This window comes from Zingiber officinale, chromosome 6B (genome assembly GCF_018446385.1).
Source record: "Zingiber officinale cultivar Zhangliang chromosome 6B, Zo_v1.1, whole genome shotgun sequence".
Lineage (NCBI taxonomy): Eukaryota > Viridiplantae > Streptophyta > Magnoliopsida > Zingiberales > Zingiberaceae > Zingiber > Zingiber officinale.
In genome coordinates, this window is record NC_055996.1 from 100,487,048 (window position 1) to 100,508,754 (window position 21,707).

The window sequence follows — 21,707 nt, forward strand, 5'->3', positions numbered from 1 at the left end:
ATGACCGATGTAATATTAATTAATAACACCGATTTTGCAGCGGTGGAAAACCGATGTAATATGGATATTTTTTAACAATTTGATTTCCGAAACAATGAAAAATCGATAATAATAAAAAAAATACACAAATATTCACAAATTATATAAATATTCTTCATTCAACAATATCCATAAAATACATAAATATTCACAAATTATATAAATAATCTTCTTACAACAGTATCCATAAAATACCCAAACATTCTTTTTACATCAAAAGCTAGCTAATAGATATCAAAATCAAGGTAGAACATTCTTTTAACAACACATCAAGGTAGAACCGCACTTCAAATGTAATCTAGCATGCATTCAGCCCACTCGATCCGCACTTCATCAATTTCAACTCTAGAGTACTTGAGATTTGTAAACTGTAAACACATAAATAATATATTAGTAAACCAAGACAAAAAATCATAGTTGAAAAAGCAGTAAGGGCACCAGGTAACAAGATGACTAACTGAAATGCTTAAAAAAAAGAAACATTCATCAATTATCACATAAATATAAGGGATTAATTTGTAACAACAACTCAACAAAATGTACTACCTCCCTAAACTAAGGGATTGGTGTGCATTGAGATCAAGAAAGGTGAAATAAACAACTGTATATATCCACTAAAGAACTTGAGCTTTTCTGACTTGTAATTCTCTCCCCTAAACAATCCAAAACTCTTGTACGTATAAAAAGTGACAAAGAATAAATTTCCTTTAGAACCAACAGAACTATGAGATCAACTTGATAATCAAATTACTAATATTATGGTCAATATATAACTGTATATAATTTCCAAGGCCTATAATATATGGATGAGATGCTCAATAATACATCAAGTAAAACAAGAAATAAGTAAAGAAGTAAATTCACCATATATCATCATTGCTTATTGTATATTGTTTATAATGTGCATGTGTAGATCATATCATAAAAGAATGATATTATATCTTCTATAATACTACCCTATTTACTTGATGATATGGACAGGATGGAAGGCAGAAATTTATGCACAGGCACAGGGGGATTAGCAGTGGATAAACAGGAGGGTAACATTTGCTACTTTCATTGTGCCAAAAATGCAAAGCCCGAACTCTGACAAAGGAAAGGCGGTGGATCAATATCTGCTATATCTATTTCCGTCATTGACTTTGAGATATCATCGACCAAAAATGGAATGCTGCATCAAAGGAGAATGTAAATCTAATTTATAGTAACTAATATGTAGAACAGAGGAAGAAAAAGTTTAAGGCCTACCTGGAATCATCATCTAACAAGAAAGAATTATTGGAAGAATTATTTGAGCCCTCGGCCATCACAAGTCTCATACTTGAAATGATCTATAAAATTGAAAAGGAAAAAAAAAAAAAACTCTACGTCATTACTTGGAAAGACCTAAAAGTGCAACAGAACAGTTTGAAGTCATTGCAAAATAAGGTTGATACCATTTGTCCCAAAGGCAAGCTATAAGATGGAAGACTTGGTATAGGCCAATATATTTATTCCCAATTGTCTTCCATCAGTTGGTTATGTCAACAAGAATATTACTAGATGCTAGAAACGCACCATTATTGCGTCACTAGACTGGCCCCGTCTTGGTGCCTTAATTGCTCTCTATTTTGTCCCCACACAAACTTAGTTGGTACCACACTTAGCTATTCCATTGTGAATATGAAAATTATGCATGTGATATATATATATATATATATATATATATATATATATATATATATATATATATATACAACTTAAGAACATATCTAAGTGAAATCAGACCTCTGATGTAACACTCTGCGTGCCATACTTGTCATCCCAGTACATAGTACTGATTCTGTATAACTGTTGTATGCTAAGAACCTGAAAACCAAATCAAACCAAAAAAATAGTTCGTTACTGACAATCTAAATGACTGAAACTTTGAAAATTTATAAGTGGTCTCAACTGGGCATAAATCTTTGGTTATCTCCTTCAGTGTCTTCTTTGGTTTCTGATGTAAAACCTATATCACGATATAATATTAATAGTTCAAAGATAAGTTACTGGACAACAAGTATAGTATACAATAAGCAATCTTGATGCCTGGTAAGTATGTGCTGAATCGCTCAAACTCATGGCAAATCTGCACAAATATAAATATGAATCAAAATTCTAGAACCACCAAAATCAACATAAATCATTCTTTAAAAATAAAGTCAAACCTGGAAGGCCAATTCTCTTGTATGACACATCACAAGTGCAGCAACTTGGCCTGCTGTTGGCTCAATTTACTGAAGAGTAGAAAGTACAAAAACCGCCATTTTACCCATTCCAGACTTTGCTTGACAAATAACATCCATTCCCAGAATAGCTTGTGGAATACATTCATGTTGTACTGATGAAAATTGAGGAGTACCCCAGTAAGTAAAAAATAATCTTCTGGATCCTTTAATGGAAAGGTTTACCTTATTCTCCACCAAACTGAGAAACATGCAAGTGATCTTTACCTGCAAAATACCATAAAGATTTATGCATCTATCCACTCGATGATGAAACGAGATATCTATTTAAATTTAAATAGGGTTCTCCTGATTTGCTCTCAAATTAAGAAAGTAAAATGAGCAGAGGACAAGTCTATAGTTCTAGTACTTTAATTGAAAAAAACCACTTCCATATAATTTCACTGATTACCTCATACGCCTAAGATAAAAGCAGCATGGACTTTAATTGAAATTAATAGGCATGATAATGATAATGATCCTCTTTTTTGCACCATCACTGACCAAGGCACACAGTTCTTCCTAGTGTTTAGTGACTGTGGCTTTTGATTGTGCCAAATAATAGAGATAAACAGACTAAAAAATGTCTCTGAGAAGATCTTAACTACAAATATAAGTTGATGATTCACTCTGATCCAACATTTCTCACTGAATTAAAGGGTATATCCATTTTCAGTAGTCAAAAACCGCATCAAACTATTTATTCTCAGGTTTGTGTGAAACAATCAGAGAGAAGGTCAACAAGTAGAATATTTTCACTTCTCTCTGCAATATGGATAAGAACTCATGTTAGCCAACACAAAGAAAGAGATTGAGGATAAGATAATATTGGAATTCATCGTTTTAAGCCAAAGTGAAAGATAAACTTACAGCTAAACTATTTAAGGAACATTGATACTAATTCATAACAATAACCAATTTTCCCAACACACACATCTAGAAGTTATCCAACACTATTTTAATGTTGAAAAAGAATAAAAACAAGGTGTCGGAAAGATAAAAACAAGGAAACATTCTAACCGAGCAATAAACGTTGAAGTTGCCGCAAAATGTGGTTGCTGCACCAAGCGAGGTGCGGTACCATAGTACGTCATTTTCCACAAAGCACCATGCTTTACCAAAAAATTGTAGCTTCTCGATAATTGATTAAATGGCCAGGGCGTATGCTCCGTCCACAAGTCAGTCACAAAGACCTACACTAGCACAAGATTTTGATCCATAGAGCAAGGGGAAAAAGCTACTTTCTGGACCACTTGGAGACAAGATCATTAATTAAATTTCTAATTCACCTGGTACTCATCGCCGAATTCCTGGTTGAAGGCAGCCCTGATGGCCTCCGCCGACGCGCGATGCCCACCACCAGTATCACTCATCAAAATCAAAACCTTCTTCGGCCTCTCATACTCCGCCACGCCGTTAATGGGGGCACCGTTGTCCTCGGCAATGAGAGGGCTCTCATCCTCCAGACGAATCTCGTTGTTCGAGAGGCCGGCGGAGGCAAACCCGATGGGGGCATTAAATTATGAGAATCAGAATCTGTTCAACTTGCTATACTGCTCCATTCTTCTTGCACCTTTCATTTCCCTAATCTCACCACTTTTCACCTTCAAATGCCTCTTGCAGTTCCCTCTTGACATTTTCTAGCGCACCAATATCATCCCAACTGACATTTGGTACTTCAACAACCTGATCAAAACCCAACAAACTATCAGCATATCTCAAGGTAGAAATAGAAGTGGTTTTTAGGCCATTCATCAACATATGACAGTAAACACAAGTTACCAACCAGGCACATGAGGCTATAGAATTTCTTGAGTTGAAAAAGGTAAGTTTAATTTAGAGTTGAAATGTGGTTCTAGTAAATCAAAACCCTAACATAGAGTTGAAATGCACTGGTATGCATAAATTCATGAGATTACTTATGGAAGAAACGATTAGGAACTGATCAAGACTGAACCAAACAAGATAGATGTAGCTAACATAAACCAAATGAGTGAAACCAGTCACTCATGCATAAACGAGACATGGAACTGGCATATGTTGAATCAAATTACAGGAACTATGATCCACTCCAATTAGAACCATCAATGTGAGGTCATGAAAACATTGAATATTTACAAGAGAAAAATACTCTTGAAGCTTCAAGCAATGACAGGTAGCTTGATTAGTTACCTGATTACAAAATTAGCAATTCTTTTTCTTAGTAGCCCACTGTCTTCAGTTTGAATCAAGTACTCTTGAAGCTCCTAATGGTTCAAAGTTTCCAAAGATTCACAACACCAATGAAATAGAAGTTAGGTTAACATTTCAAGCAAATTGAATATAAATCATTTGCGCTGACAAAATTAGCACCTTCCAAGCCTCATCAAGACTTTGGTTGGTATTTTCTGCATTAACCTTCTTGGAAAGGGTAGTCAGCAATTCAGCTTGTTGCAACAAGGCAGTTAGTTTTGGGTCATCTCTCCCAAGGAAAGTTGCTTGACTAACCTTATTGGAAGCTGCTTAGTCATTAGGAAAAGGCGAGGGCTTAGGGGGAAGCAGAATGCATCAACAAATCTTTTTACAAAAAGAAGATAAACCAAATTGATAGTGGTTTACCATCATATGTATAGCCTCTCATATTAAATGATGACGATTAACTGTGTCAAAGTTTTGAACTTCTAATAGAGGTGGCCTTTGCAGATGTTGAGCTGGACCATGTTCCCCAAGAGATCTCCTATGTGCTTCAATTGTCTCTTTGAGAGGAGAGATGTGATACCTATCTTGCAAATGAAATACTAATAAGAAAAATAAATAATTAAACTTTTTCTTGGTGGTTTAGTTCACAGTGAATTCATCTACCCCATCTGCTTATTTGATGTCGATGGTTCCCCTATTAGTATTGCTATAGATGGTTCTTCAACAAGAACCCTCTTATTGCTTGGGTCCAAAGATGGAACACTATTCTCCTTGGATGAAGCCTCAAATTTTGCCCTTTTCTTGCAGAGGGTGGAGAAGCGATTCTTTACAGCGTTATCTGTTCTGTTGTAAAGCAAATACAAATCATATTTATACAACCTGTCCACCCATCACAGTGGATGGCTTATTAGTAAATACTAAATAAAGAAGTTTGGTTGAAATACCTTCCTGATACAACCTTTGCAATCTCTGTCCATCTGTTGCCAAACATCTTTTGTGCCTGATTGTCAGAAAGCTTCAAGCAATGACAGGTAGCTTGATTAGTTAGATTACAAAACCCAAACAACTATATAAGAAATCCAGATTTGATCAAACCAGTAACTTAAATCAATAAATGACACAGATGTAAGTAATAATGCAATAAAAAGGAGAAAAGAAATACCTTAAAGGTAAGGTACTGATCTGTCTTGTTAATTAGCTCCAGGGAACACGAGCTCTGCTTCTTCAACTCAACTGCTCGATCCACAACCAGCAAAAAAATTGTTAGAAAACTAACTGAATTCCTTGCGATCAAACAGTCCACCCAAGAAGCCAAACAAAACAATCCACAACCATTATGCATGATCATAAAAAAAGGGAAGTGTAGGACTTAGACTGTTTCGAAGACCAAATGCGAACCATTAAGCAAGTTTAAGATCGTACACGACTCCAACCTCACACCGTCCAGAAAGAAAGCAAACCACGAAAAACACATAAAACATGGATCGATTGATCGAGGAGGAGAAAAGGGAAATGTAGACTTACAGACGAACTTGAGCTCCTTAGGCTCGATTTCCAGTAACCCTCCTCTCATTTCTCTTCGACTCTGTTTGCGATTTGTTGCCTCCTCCTAACAAATTGAAAGTGTAGAACCCGGAGATTGGTACAATGATGGTATCTCAGAGAGGAAAGGTTCGATTTTGGCGGAGTGCAGATTTTGTAGACCCAGGAGATTGATATAATCGGAGTTCGAAGGTGGTCTCACAGACAGCCACTAAAAGGCAGGAACCAAATCGATCTACGGGCGTAGATTTGCAATGAAAACAAATCGATCGAGTAAACCCTACACATATCAACCGATCCACTCAAATCTCCCAACGACGACCACAATAGTGAAATGGCAAACAAAACCAACATCAGATCAAAGAACTGCAACAGGTAAGAGTGTAGATGTAAGGAGGGGATTAGGGTTTTCACATTTCCACAGTGCCTCAATCTTCACCCTCAATCTTCCCAGGCGGCGAAAAGGGCCTCAAAGACTTCATCCAGCGGAACCCCTCTCCTTCCGAGGCAAAGGCAAGGGCGGGCGGCGAGGAGAGCATCGCGGTGTTGCTGGCGCGGGCAAAGCCGAAGCTCCCCGAGCTTCCCCTTTTCCTGCCCGGGATGATCGTGATCCCCAAAGAACCCTTTCCACATGTACAATGGGATCGTGCAGAGGGTCACCGATGGGAAGGCCGGTGTGCTCTTCGAAGGGGGGAATTGCATCTATCATTTATGCTGCGATTTTGCTTAGGACCGGAGCAGGTGGTTTTGATCCTGATCGGGAGAGGCAGGTACGCTAGAAGGAGAAGAGGGAGATGAGGGGCTGAGAGAGATAGCCGGAGGAAAGTGGTGGTGTCGTAGCGACGATATAGGTTTAGGGCTAAGTATGGGTGGACTACGCGACATAGGTTTAGGTTTGGAGGGAAGAATGAAGTGTTGCAAATTTCGGCTAAGTATGGGTGGAAAGATTAAATTATTTTATTTAATCATAGACATCAGATTTTAAAAACCGCTGTAAAAATCGGTGTCTATTAATGAAAAAAGGCGCTCATAGACATCGCCTAAAAAACTGATGTCTATGAGCGAAAATCTGCGCTCATAGACACCGGTTTTGGAAAAAATCGGTGTAAAATACTCAAAGACATCAGTTTTTGCTTAAAACTATTGTTGTTCCACCGATGTCTATGAGGGTTTTTGTTGTAGTGGAAAGGCATTAAGCCACGACAATTGAAGAATTAAGTTTACAACAGTTTACAAAACTGTAGTCGTATCCTCTAAAAAATGTGCTAAACAACAACGGTTTTAAAAAACCGTTGTAAAATGCGTTGTTGATTAGAAAACAATTCGCTCAACGACAACGGTTTTTACAAAACTGTTGTCTTTTAGTTTTTTTTTAAAGCTCAAAGACAACGGTTTTTGACAAAACTGTTGTCTTTTATCCAATTAACAACAGTTCCTTCGAAAACCGTTATCTTTATAGTGTTGTCTTTTAACATATTTGTTGTAGTGAATATAAAAGAAGGGGTGAGGGGGCTTCATGAGATACAACTCTTATTCTTTGGCTTGGAGACTCTCTTGGTGGTCGGCCCCTCTCTCCCTCTCTTCTCCCTTTGCTCTCTTTTCTATTGTGGTGGTGGTGGCCGAATATTACAAGGAGGAGAAGCTCTTTTGGGTGGTGTTCATCTTGGAGGATCGTCGCCCACACGACGTCTAAGGAGAGGCGAGGAATACGGTAGAAGATCTCGAGGTCATTAGCTTACAAAGAGAAGGCATAACTAGTAATTTTCTTCCGCATCATACTAGTTATTTTATTTGTAAGAATTCTAAATATAAGAGGCAATTAGATCTAGTTTTTCGAATTTATTTTTCGAGTTTGTGTTTTCTTCTTTTTCGAATTTGTGATTCGATTGTTCTTTTTGGTTAACCTAGAGTTATTTAAGGAAATTAAATATTAGCTTTCCTTAAAAGGCTTTGCCTAGGCGGTGGTGGTTGCTCCCATATCCAAGAAGGTCATGTGCCTCGCCATGCAGTCCTGGAAGCCAATTTTGGGAATTAATATTTAATGAAATTAATAACTTAGGTAGATTTGAATCAATAGTGTTAAGTTCCGCTTGCGATTCAAATCTAAACCATTAAGAACAGATAAGTTAAATTTGGAATCAATGATGTTAAGTTCCGTCTGGGATTCCTAATTTAACTTCTAAAGAACACAATAGGTTATTTAAGGAAAGGTTCAACGCTTGTACAAAAAAAATTTATACAGTGGAACCGGTATGTTTTCCTAGGACTAACCAACAGCTGCTGCCCTGCACGACTCTACTATGCCCAACTATCACTGAGAAGCCTACCAAACACCGAGCTCAAGTCGACCGACTTCAAACATTATTTGGTAACCTTAGTTCTTTTATTTTACTTAATTTCTGCAAATGGAAAGTGTAGCGTATTACACTTCTCTGACTTTCTTTGTACTCGATCCTCTCTTCCCGCGGTTCTAGAAGAGGTATTTTAGTGGATTATGCATCGATAGGTTCGCAAGATTTGGGTCTTGGAGTAGGAGTCATTGAAGGCACCGAACCAAGTAAAACTGCCTGTGTTCTTGTTCTTTTGCTCATTTTTCTACTTAGCTTTCCAATTTAGATTTCCGCCATGCACTTTGACTTCAAATCGAAAAGAATAAATTTTCAAAACCACATGATTCACCCCCCCCCCCCTCCCCTCATGTGTGACTCGATCCAACACCTTTCAGGAGGAAATACATAGCTCAGAGAAGGATAAGTGGATGAGTGCTATGGTAGAGGAGATAAAGTATTTGCATAAGAACTAAACATGTGATCTGATGAATCTTCCTGAATGGAAAAGGACTATAGGATGCAAGTGACTATACAAGAAAAAAGAAGCCATCTCAAAAAGGGAGGAGTATAAATTCAAGGCTCGGCTAGTAGCAAAAGGTTACTTACAGTGGAAAGAGATTGACTATGATGAGATATTTTCTCCGACGGTCAGACATACATCTATCAGGGTGGTGTTGGCTTTGGTAGCAAATCATGATTTATAGTTGGAGCAAATGGATGTGAAGACAATGTTTCTTCATGGTGATTTGGAGGAGCAGATTTATATGTTACAACCACATGATTTTAGTCAGCCTGGGTAGGAGCACTTAGTCTGTAAATTGAAGAAGTCACTTTATGGGCTAAAGTAATATCTAAAATAGTGGTACAAGCATTTTGACTTTTACATGGTTCATAATGGGTATGGAAGATGTGAGTATGACTGCTGCATTTATATGAAGAGCCTTGACGATGATTCACTTATCTTCTTGTTACTATATGTGGATGGTATGTTGATTGCTTCAAAGAGTATAAAGGAGGTTAACATGTTAAAATGTTGCTAAGAAAATAATTTGACATGAAAGATTTGGGTGTGGCCAAGAAGATTTTTGTGATGGAGTTACATAGAGACTGATGTTGAGAAGGTGTTGGACAAATTTAACATGGGAAATGTGAAATATGTAAGTACACCTCTGATGAATCATTTCAAATTATCTTTTGTATAGTGCCCAAGGATAGATGAATAGATCCAAGACATGTCAAAAGTTCCTTATGCCAGTGCAGTTGGCTGTCTGATATATGTCATGATTTGCACAAAACCTGATTTGGTGCAAACTATTAGTATGATGAGCAAGTTTCTTTCAAATTCTAGTCGACAACATTAGGATATAGTCAAGTGAATTTTCATATACTTGAGGAATACTATAAATTATGACATCTTGTTCAATAGACAATAAGGTGATCTTTCAATTATAGGATATGTGGATGCATACTATGTTAGGACCCGTGCGAGCTAGGGGGTGAATAGTTTCAATTGCTTCTTGTGTTGATCTTGTGATCATCGTTTGAATACGCAACTGAAACTTGAATCAATACCGACGCCACATACACAACTCTGAGATTTACTTGGTATTCGCCTCTTAGGTGATTAATCCAAGACCTACTCCTAATGATCTTCCTCCACTATGAACTTCTCATTTTTGGATACCTCCCGGAGGCGGAAAAACCTCTTACAACTATGGGTGCAGGTTGCATTAATAATCAAGTTTTGATGTATGACAAATAGGTTAAAGTTAGATGTGTTGTTTGTCTAACCTTTTACTATGTGTGCAGGACCTGATGGGTCTAGAGGGCCAAAACACCAAATTGAAGTCCAGCTAGGTTGGTAGCTGGCATGAAGTTCAAATTGGTTGAGATCTGGCAGAAGGAAGTCCAGTTGGGTAGACAACTGCACTACTAGAAAACTAGGCTTTTGAGATAAATATTTTAAGACAGTAACAAAATTCATCTCAAATACTAACTAATTAAAACAGTAATAATTGATGTCTCAAAATTTTACATGGAGACATTAAATTTAAGATAGTATTTAAGATTGTATCTCAAATTCAACTAAATAAGACACTTAATAAATACGATTGAAAATATAATTATATAAGATATTCAAATAACACGGTAAAAAAAGTATTTGTCTTAAATTATCTTGATCATGGTTCGTCGGAATGGTCGTGGTAACCGTCGCGGACTCTACTGTTCCAGATCCAATATCATTTCACGGAACGATCGTAGCTTAGATTTATATATATACATTATATAATTATTATACAATAATAACATAGAAAAATATATTTATAAATTTAACTTAATGAAAATTTTTTATTTATAATTTGTGTTTAGGTACTATTGATAATTTATGAATTATGAAAATAAAACATATTAAATATTTAATTTATTACTTAATGATGTAATAAAACATATTGATTTTAAGAATTATGAGGGTATGCTTAAAACACGGGGGTGTTTGGTTTAGAGGAATAAGAGTGGAGAATGAGAATAGTAATCATTGACTGCAATTGTTAATGTTTGCATTACAAGAATGGGAATACAAATAAAGAAATGAATCCTTATAATTGGGCAATGATTCATTCCCGTGTCCCCCCTTCAATCAGCCATTACTCTATTTTCAACAATCTAAATATTCCCTTATTTCATAAATACCCTTGACCCAATACTAATTTTTCCCCTTAATACCAAATATTCTCGTGGCCCCCTTCATCTACATCCCTCCGTGCTGTAGCCCCATCTCCTCTGTCAACCAGCGAAGTGGAAGTTGGTCAGAGTAGCTCCGGCGAAAGAAATCTAGTGTCTGAGTCAAGTACACCATGCTACTGCCTTCGGCAGCAACAACCGTCACCTACAAAGTTGTTCCCAGACGGTTGCGCTGTCTCCTACTCCCTCTCTCCCACTGCCACTTCCCCATCCTCCCGGTGAGAGAACTCATCCAAATGATGCAAAACGGACGACGATAACCCGAAGAACCTGAACTCCATCAGATCTCCCAAGGCCATCCAGTTAAAGGTCCTCCAGCTAGGCCGCAGCTTTCACCTCTTAAACATAAACCACTGCTCAACAACCACCCCGGCTCATCTACCTGTCCTCGATTGGCAAATAATGGACTCATAGCCTAATCAACAAAGTCGTCATCCCACCGACCCACAGAGATCTGGAGGAGGAAGTAGAAGCAATCCAGCTTATAGCGATGCTCGCCAGCGCAGCCAATGCAAATCATAGGTTTAGGTTCTTTTCTCTCAGCGAGGGCCGTAAGGCCGGGGGCGAAATGGTAAGAGGAAAGAGAGATGTGTTGACGAAAGAAGAAAAAGGAAAAAAAAAAATAAAAGCGCTAAAATTATCTATAAAAAAATCTTATATTGTAGTTATTTTTTAAGTCAAAACAAGTAAAATCTTATATTGCAGTTATTTAAAATAAAACAACTCAAATTATTTTTTTAATGCATTAACTAATAAGGATAAAATTAGAAATTTATTTGATTCCTATTACTGACGTTGTTTTAAACCAAACACTGAAAATGCAATCATAATTCTCATTCCTATTGACCCCATAATCAAACTCAGTACCATTCCGATTCACAAATCTGAACCAAACACCCCCAAATAACATAATAATAAGAATAAATAATAAAATTAATTAAAATTAATTAAAATTAAATTAAATTAAATTAATTTAGGAAATAAAAATAATATAATTAATAGTTAATATGAAAATAAATTTATATGATTATATAGAATTTTTTAGATTTTTTTAAAATTTAAAATGAATTTTTATTATATTTTGTTATATTATATATAAAAATGAGTATATTTTAGAAAATTAATTTTATTTATCAAAACTGAGTTATAAGTTCTAAATTTGTATTAATGTTGTTTCTAACTTCTCTTCTCTTCTCACGCGCCTAAGCCCTAAACCACTTCGTCGTCGCTACTGTCACTGCCATTGTCACTGCTTCCGCCCCCATTATTGTCGCCGCCGCTTCCACTGCTGCCGCCACTGCCACCTTCTTCGTCTTCTTCTTCTCACCATGTCGTGCCCGCCCCATAATCTACCCGATTAGGTCACGTCGGTAAATCAATTTACATGATATATCTCTTATTGCCTTTGATTTGATTTTAGTAATATTTTGTCGTGGCACTGGTTGAAGAAATTTCTGAATGCGGTGGAGAAATTAGCCTAATTTTAATCGTGATAAATTACAAGTCAGAAAGAGGGAACTGTCTTATGGTGACGGAGGGAGTGATAAGAAATTAATCACACCGCTCCAAAATTTGACAAGTTTTAGCGTGTGTTATTTGAGTTTTGCTTCTATTTTGGGTTCCCTATCCTATTGAAATTAAGATGTTCAATAAATGGTCAATATGTTTACTTTTGATAACCCAACAATTTTAAGATTACTACTAATTGTATACTAAACAAAGCAATCATACTTTTACAAGATTCACTCATACACTCACTTTCGTAATCTATTCATAAGGTTTTAGATCTAGTGATGATTTTTTGCGTTACAATTGAAGATGGGTGGTCAATCCTTTGATGTGATGATGCACATTTAATTTTTTATAATTTTTTTGTAAGCATTGAATACCGAAAGTTTTGAAGTTAGAGCTTTATCACATTGGAGAGAACTTCTATAAAAGGTGTTGTTCTTTTATAAATGATTGTCAAAATATCTTATTTTTCATAAACATATAAATCTGACAAACTACTTTTCTTTTATAAATAGTTATTTTTATCAGTAAATTGTTCATCGATAAAGACCAGTGATATGGAAAAAGTTGGATTCATTCAAAGAATAGGAATTCAGAAGAATATAGGAGAAAAGTTAATAAATTTGTAGAGTTAGCTTACAAAGACAAGACTGAAGATAACAGAATTTATTGTCCATGTTGTGATTACAAGAATCGTTATTTTATCTCTAAGGTAGATGCTAGGATGCATATTTTCGTTAGAGGCTTTTATAACATGGGGAAACTTACAATTCTCAACAAATAACCTTGTCTTCTAGAGATAGAATTGATATAGATATAGATGATAATATGTCACACCCCGGGAGAGTCCCTAATGAGGAAATTTCGGTAGCATCTCCTATGTACCGGTGACAATTTGAAACATTACTATAAAGCCCTCAGGGCCACACAAACCTCAGTCAACACGGCCGGAACAATAACAATAAAAATAACTAACAATCCACACAGTTTATATTAACTCAGTCTCTAGTAGACACAACCATACAATTTATTTAAATAAAACCTACTCCACTAATACGACGGAAAACTTAAACCCACAACAAAAATTCAATGCAGCGAAAAACAAAGGCAATAGACCAAAACTCGATAAAAAACCACGAGTACAGTTATACATCACAAATATATAAAAAAATATATCAAGGAAACCACAAGTCCAAAGGTAGAAAATCGTCACGACTCAAGGTGGGGACTAGCGACTGGAACCTCCTGACAGCTTCAACCTGAAATAGTAATAATCAACGGGGTGAGTCCAACACTCAGCGGATACCAAGTTGACATGCATAGTAAGAAATAACCAATAGTAATAATTATGCGTACAGTCTCCTAAAATAACAATGGAAAATGCAAAATTGAAGGAAATGAGAGAAGCTGTACTCACCAGGATCTCCTATCAGAATAATAAGGTTGTTAGACCGAAAATGTCATATCTCCTGTATGTATGTCAATCATATACATCTACCAAATATGCAGCAAACAAAGTGCAACAAACACAAGCAATAAATGCAATCCATGCATATGATGCAAATGACATGGTCACCCTTGACGCCAGTCAGTCATCTTACACACGATGGTGAGACCGAGTGGGTAGGGCTATAACAACTGTGCACTCTGCCATCACTGCTCCTGATGAGTGACCGAGTGGACAGGATGCTGTCGGAGTACACCTATTGATGTGTGTAGATCTTATGATCATTTATGCATGTTTGGACGCACATCTACTTGTATTTTATTAGCATATTCTATGTTTATTGCACCTTATTTCTTTGTAATGTCATACTTCCAGTATATTTTATTCGGAGATCTGCTCTTTGATTGTTTTGATTGACAGGACGCTATTTGGAGCAAAAATGGAGCTAAAACACACACAGGAGCTTGGGTCGTGTAGGCCACACGACCGTGTGGCCATTATTGTGCTTTGGCCGTGCCAATTAGCACGACCGTGCTAAGGATCCCGAGAGAAGGAAGTCCACGGCTGTGCCGAATGGCACAACCGTGCCAATCACACCGTGGCCAAACAACACACGGTCATGCCAAATGGCACGGTCATGCCAAATGGCACGGCCATGCCAACATTCCAGAGGGGAGCAAGGCCACGATCGTGTGACCTCGGTAGAGATGAAGAAGGTCACGGCCGTGTGATCCCACACGGCCATGCGACTCAATCCGAGAGGAAGCCGTGTGAGGCTGTGTGGATTCCACACGGCCGTGCGACAAAGAACACAGGCTGTGCCATGCCAAAATAGAGTTGTGCCGAATTCTGGGTAGATTGCAGACCGATCGTAATTCAGCCATAACTTTGTGCTGTTTTTGGCGTCGTTGCCGGGGAGCTAGTGCACGGATTCATCGTCAGTAATAAAAATATCGATCCCACAGGGACTGGCTACAAGCACTAGCAATCGCTCACTTATGGTTCCCTAGACTACCAACGGTCTTGAACAGGCTAAGGGAAAAGAAAGGTCGAGGGAGAGAGTCGCAAGGTCAAAATATTACTTGGTGATGAGGAGTTCTAGGGGGTCAGTTTCGTCGTGGTAGTATTGATGCATCTCGGTTTGTCTTATTCTCGCTTTCCTTATTCCTGCTATTGTCGGAAGCTAAGTGGGTATTCTCAAGAGCCAGATTTGGGTAATGCCCTAAGAAGTCCTGTCATGGTTTACCCCTGTCACTAGGGTACCTCAACAAATCTTGAGGTCATAACTCTAACTGGTAAATTAAGAATGATGAGTGGAGCTAAGCCTGGTCTCTCGCTCCCTTGGGGAGAATTTACCTTCCTCTCGAGGAGCTATCTTAGATGTCCGTGAATAGGTTACCCTTGTCACTAGGGCCTCTCGGGTGTACGATCTAGTGATAATCCTCTACGAGGCTGACAAGTTCTTCACAATCAAAAGTAACAATTAACAATTGAAACAAAGCATGAAGGTTCATTCAGCAAGTACAAACACAATTCGAGTCTTACATCAATCCATACCACGACTACTCCCTAATTCCAGAACAAGGGGATCTACTCCATGAATGCTAGAGAGATATCCGAAAACATAGTATAGACAAACATACAATTCTCAGCAAGTAATAAGGGATATGCTTATCGAGTGTCGAAGAGCGGCCTTCGGATCCCACTCTCAGCTTCTGGAGTCGATGTGGTGGTGGAAGTTTGCTAAACGGTGATCCCAAGCGACGTAGAATTGCTCCAAGACATGTTTCTCCCTGACGGCTCGCCTCCCCTTTGCAAAAAGGGTTAATACCCCTTTTATAGCCTAAGTTTTGGCTGTGGCGGCACAGCCGTGTAAGGGCGGCACGGTCGTGCCCTTCTTTGGTTCGGTGCGTGGCTGCACGGTCATGTAGCCCTTGGGCTCTGTCTCCTGGGGCACGACCGTGCAGGGGTGCACGGTCGTGCAAGTCTCCTTCTCTACCTGGGGTAGCACGACCATGCAGGGTTGCACGACCGTGTGCTAACTGGTCATTGTTGTGGTCGCACGGCCGTGCAGGGTTGCACGGTCGTGTGCTCTTCCTCTCCTGTTTGGCCACACGGCTGTGCAGGGTTGCACGGTCGTGTCTTCTGGTTGGTTCCGGTGCATCAATGTCCTCCGTTCAAGCTCAGAAAATCTTTCCTGTCAACATAAAATCAAACAAAGAGTAGATATCCGAACAAAACAATAGATATGATGAATACAAGATAAAAGATGTGATCATGTGAAGAATATATGTGCATCAGTCACGTGAATGTGCGCTAAAATATGCGTAGAAGATCATAATATTTACGCACATCACCTATCCTCCTACCCCAAATCATAAGTAGGGGAACTCAATGCTCTCATCTCCCTGAGACAGTCCAGAGGAGGGATCCCTGTCGTGCTACCACGCTACGGCATGCTACCCATGAGTGGACCAGCGGAGCACTAACAGAGCAAACTGCACACACCCTGCCTGATATACCACTAACCCATGAGTGGTTGTGTGTGTAGATCCATGTAACTAGCGATGAGCTTAACAATAATGGAGCTGTCAATCGCTCAGCATGCAATCATGCAATATAGTGCATGACACTAAGCATGAAAATCCTGACCATATCTACCACCATAAAACATGTTTCAAAAATAAATGACTCAAATACGAAGATCTAGGTACACGTATCAGATATGGTAAATGTCTAGTCCGATATATCATAAGACATGATATGTTACTACCTCTATGAGCATAAATAATCAAGAGGGTAATGGATGCAAAACAGGTAATAAATAAGCATGCTGAAGGAATCAAGCAATAACATACCGATGCAGATATAACATAATTATTACTACTTATTAAAATCCACTATGCATATCAAATGGCAATATCTAAAAGATAAGTCAAGGTACCCGCCTCAAATGTAGCGCGTGCCAAAAGAAATCTCACGTAAGGTAGCTCGTCGTAAATCAGAGTCCTGTAACCAAATTATTTTATTTAGCTAAGTTTCTATGAATTAAAATAGCTAAATAAAGTCCAAAAACTTGTTAGGGAAGACCCTATTTGTTAACCCTAACTATCACGACAACCACTTGGATCAACCATTCCAAATCCTTCCTAACTTCAATTCTAGGCATAAGCTATAACAAGGATCAATTTCTCTACACCTTACCTCAACACAAAGTCTCCACTGTTGACTCACAGCCAAGAAGAGGAAGAGCAGCTGCTGGACAATGCTTGCCGAACAATACAGCTGCCAAAGATTTGTGGCCGACACTACCTAGATGTCACTGCCAGGAACATTCATCACAATTAGACAGTATCGCACAACGAGCTCGAACCCCAAACCTGTAACTTACCCAATCGGTGGTTCCCTCTCCGGCGGGGGCTAGATCTGAGGGCTGTGGAGATCAACAAAGCCAAGATCACCGGTAATAGCTAGATTCCAGAGCACGGGAGAAGGAAGAAATCGTCAAAAAGTCGCTCACGATCAACTCCAACCAAGTTAGGGCTCGGATCCTTGCTCTTGGCCGAAAACCAACCCGAGCAAGGGTGGCACCTCAGATCGGGAAGATGACAGACTGCTAGTAAGGGGGCTATTGTGTGCGTCAGAGAGAAAAAGGAGAAGAACAGGTCGAAGTTAACTTACCCTCGAGGTCTTGAACGCCCTCTCACACCGGCGATCGGGTGGCACCGGCTTGATCCAGTGGCACCGAACAAAACTAGGGCTTGACCTTTCTCTCTTGGCCGAGATTTTGCACGGGTGGCCGGCTAATCAGGGAAGAAATGAGGCAACAGTAAGGGGGTGTCGGTGGCTGTGGACCCAATCTAGGGCACGGGGTGGCGACAAGGACAGGAAGAGGGCTTAGCCGACGGTTTTGTACTCGGGTAAGAGAAATGTCGTGGCGACGCTATCAGTTTGGGGAAGCCGAAGAGTTCGGGGAGGAGGCGAGAAGGGAGACGACGTCGGGAGCAAGGGAATGGCGTGGGTGAGGAGAGAAAATGGCGACTAGGGAGAAGAAAAAGAAAAGGAAAAAGGAAAAATAAAAATAAAATTTTTCCTCGTTTAAATGGGTAGCTTAAACAGGTTTTCCCGTGGCCCAATAATTGATCCACTTAAACTCATCATATGAGCTCCGAAAAATTTCCAGAAAATTTCTAAAAATTATCTTATAGTTATTCATCCTTTTTTGATATTTTATATTCTCTCTCACTAATATAAATTTGATCCTCAATTTTTTGTTATTATCATCAGCAAGTACTAGCAATAAATAGATAGTATAAATGTCGAACGGAAATTTAACCCACATACCTCAAGTGAAAAGATGAGGGTATCAAGTTCGGATCGTATCCTCGAGCTCCCAAGTAACCTCCTCGTCAGAATGATACTGTCATCCAACTTTAACTAGTCGAATTGTCTTGTTCCGTAGCTGATGCTCTTTGTGGTCCAGAATCCGTACCGGAACCTCCTCGTAGGTAACATCAGGTTGAATGAGAACTGATATATCTGATAGAATATGTGCTAAGTTGGGTACGTATCTCCTCAGCATAGACACATGGAATACATTGTGAATGCCTGCCAGAGCTGGAGATAGCGCCAGACGATAAGCTACCGCTCCAATCCTCTCTAAGATCTGGAAAGGCCCAATGTATCGTGGATCTAGCTTACCTCGGAGGTCAAATATCTTCACCCCTTTTGTGGGTGAAACTCTGAGGAATACATGGTCGTCAGTAGAAAATTCCAGGGGTCTACGTCTCTGATCAACATAACTCTTTTGGTGGTCCTGCACCTCTGACATCCTCCGCCTGATAGTACGGACCAACTCTGCCTCCTGCTAAGCTCTCTGCGGTCCTAGCAGCTGGGCCTCCCCAACCTCCTCCTAGAGGGTGGGTGTCCGACAAGGTCTACCATACAATACTTTAAATAATGTCATCTGGATAGCCGAATGATAGCTATTGTTGTAGGCGAACTCTACCAATGGTAAGTGCTCTTTCCAGTTGCCTCCAAAATCTATAACGCAAGACCTCAGCAAGTCCTTTAAAGTCTGGATGGTCCGCTCTGATTGTCCATCTGTCCGCGGATAGAAGGCTATATTGAATTAGAGTTGTGTGCCCAAGGCCTGCTGCAGACTCTGCCAGAATCGGGACTTGAACCGTGGGTCTCTATCCGATATAATACTCAATGGAACACCATGCAATCTGATGATCTCTCGACAATACAGCTCTGCCAATCAATCCAGCGAATCGGTCTTTCGAATTGCTAAAATGTGTGCGGATTTGGTTAATCAGTCAACGATCACCCAAATCGCGTCATGGCCTCGTCGTGTCCTAGGCAATCCCACCACAAAATCCATAGTGATGTGCTCCCATTTCCACTCTAGAATTGAAATCCTCTGAAGTAATCTGGCAGGTCTCTGGTGCTCAGCCTTCACCTGCTGACAGACTAGACATCTAGCTACAAACTCCGCGATGTCTTTCTTCATGCCATTCCACCAATATGAACGCCTCAAATCTTGATACATGTGGGTTTCGCCTGGGTGTATCACAAATCGGGAGCGGTGAGTCTCCTGAAGTAACTCGTCCAAGACCGGGTGAGACTGAGGTACGCATAACCTGCCTCGGAAATAAATAACACCCTCGTCATCTCAGGTGAACTCCGTCTGCTGCCCGGAAGCTATCTGGCTGCCAATGAACTGTAAGCACTGATCACCGGCCTGCGTCTCTCAGATCCTCATCCTGATCGATGACTAAGCAACCATGGTAACCAGAATACCCTGCTCTATCCGTCCCTGCTCCTCAAGGCCCAACCCAGAGAAACCCTGAATCAAGTCCGTGACCACAACTCAGTGGCAAGCTAAAGTCCCTCTGGACTTCCAGCTAAGTGCATCGGTAACCACATTAGCTTTATCCGGGTGGTAGCTAATAGTACAGTCGTAATCCTTTAAGAACTTCATCCATCTCCTCTGTCGGAGATTGAGTTCCTTCTGAGTGAAAAGATATTTGAGACTTATGATCAGTGAGAATCTAAAATGTAATACCATATAGATGATGTCGCCAAATCTTCAAAGCAAAGATAATAGCAGCCAGCTCTAAACCATGTACTGGGTAGTTTTTCTCATACTCCTTCAACTGATGAGAAGCATAGGAGACTACCCTGCCGTGCTGCATCAAAACAACGCCCAAACTCTATAGAGAAGTGTCGGTGTAGAGTACGAATTCATCCTCTCCAGAAGGCAAAATCAGAACTGGTGCTGACACTAATCTCCACTTCAGTTCCTGGAAGCTGGTCTCGCAGGCTTCTGACTATGTGAACTTCACGCCTTTCCTGGTCAGGCGTGTCAGCGGCATAGCTATGCGAGAGAAACCCTTGACGAACCATCTGTAATATCAAGCCAGTCCCAAGAAACTACGGATCTCCTGAACTGATTTCGGCTGCTCCCAGCTGGTGACAGCCTCGATCTTCTGAGGGTCTATGGAAATACCTCGGCTAGACACCATGTGTCTTAGAAAACCAACTTAGGGTAGCCAAAAGTCACACTTGTTGAACTTCGCGTATAGACGATGTCGTCGAAGAGTCTCCAAGACTATGCGAAGATGTTGTGCATGCTCCTCCTCGGAACGCGAGTAGATTAAAATGTCGTCGATGAAGACAACAACGAACTAATCTAGATACTCCAGAAAGACACGGTTCATCAAATCCATAAATATCGCTGGAGCATTGGTAAGCCCAAATGACATTACCAAAAATTCATAATGTCTATATTTGGTGTGGAATGTTGTCTTCTGAACATTTGAATCTTTGACTCTCAACTGATGATATCCGGATCACAAATCAATCCTAGAATACACTGATGTACCTTTGAGCTGATCAAACAAATCCTCAATCTGTGGTAAGGGGTACTTATTTCTGACGGTCACTGCATTCAGCTGTCTGTAATCGATGCACAACCTCAGAGTACCATCTTTTTTCTTGACAAACAATACTGGAGAACCCCACGCGCATACACTAGGGAGAATAAATCCCCTGTCCAATAACTCCTGGAGTTGGACCTTTAGCTCGTCCAACTCTTTCGATGTCATACGGTAAGGAGCTTTCGATGCTGGCGCGGTCCCCGGAATCAACTCAATAGCAAACTCCACTTGCCTTCGGGGAGGCAAGCCAAGTAACTCATCTGGAAATACATCCAGATACTCTCAGACCACTAGAACGTCTGAGAGCTGAGTACTCCCGCTATTGTCAGCATTAATTAATGACAAAAGAAATCCTTGACAATAATGCGACAACAGCTTCTGAGCCTGAATCACCGAAAGGATCGATATGCCGTCATCCCTGATGCCAATGAAATCCCACTAGGGTTGGTTCGGAGGCCGGAATGTGACTACCCTCGTCTGGCAATCAACAGTGGCATGATATGCAGACATCCAATCCATGCCAAGGATAATGTCAAACTCGACCATTTCCAATACTAATAAATCAACCATGAGTATCATATTTTCAAAATCTAACGGGCAATCTCTGACCTTCTGAGTGACGCCCAATGTATCATCGGACGGTAGGGAGACGGTCAGTTGCTACGGTCTAAGAGTAGGTAGTGTACCTATGTCCCTCATGAAGGTATGGGAAATAAAGGAATGCGAG

At 39.8% G+C, this 21,707-nt stretch overlaps 2 long non-coding RNA genes across 5 annotated transcripts; both read right to left on the reverse strand.

Moving 5' to 3' along the window:
* Positions 1-530: 530 nt before the first annotated feature.
* Positions 531-6,998, reverse strand: LOC121988483. Of its 4 annotated transcripts, none has more exons than XR_006114032.1 (15): positions 6,420-6,998; positions 5,988-6,285; positions 5,626-5,696; positions 5,408-5,478; positions 5,127-5,306; positions 4,884-5,043; positions 4,458-4,783; positions 3,575-3,971; positions 3,306-3,478; positions 2,472-2,513; positions 2,229-2,401; positions 1,973-2,149; positions 1,807-1,887; positions 1,288-1,370; positions 531-1,210 (listed from the first exon to the last, which is right to left on the reverse strand). It is a non-coding gene; the product is annotated as an uncharacterized LOC121988483 (long non-coding RNA). The 4 variants fall into 4 exon arrangements; XR_006114031.1 differs by having other exon boundaries at positions 535-1,210; positions 4,458-4,531; positions 4,638-4,783; positions 5,988-6,998; XR_006114033.1 differs by lacking the exon at positions 5,988-6,285 and having other exon boundaries at positions 534-1,210.
* Positions 6,999-16,652: 9,654 nt separating this feature from the next.
* Positions 16,653-18,077, reverse strand: LOC121988484. Its single transcript, XR_006114034.1, has 4 exons — positions 17,718-18,077; positions 17,428-17,649; positions 17,241-17,358; positions 16,653-17,045 (listed from the first exon to the last, which is right to left on the reverse strand). It is a non-coding gene; the product is annotated as an uncharacterized LOC121988484 (long non-coding RNA).
* Between the last annotated feature and the right edge of the window lie 3,630 nt (positions 18,078-21,707).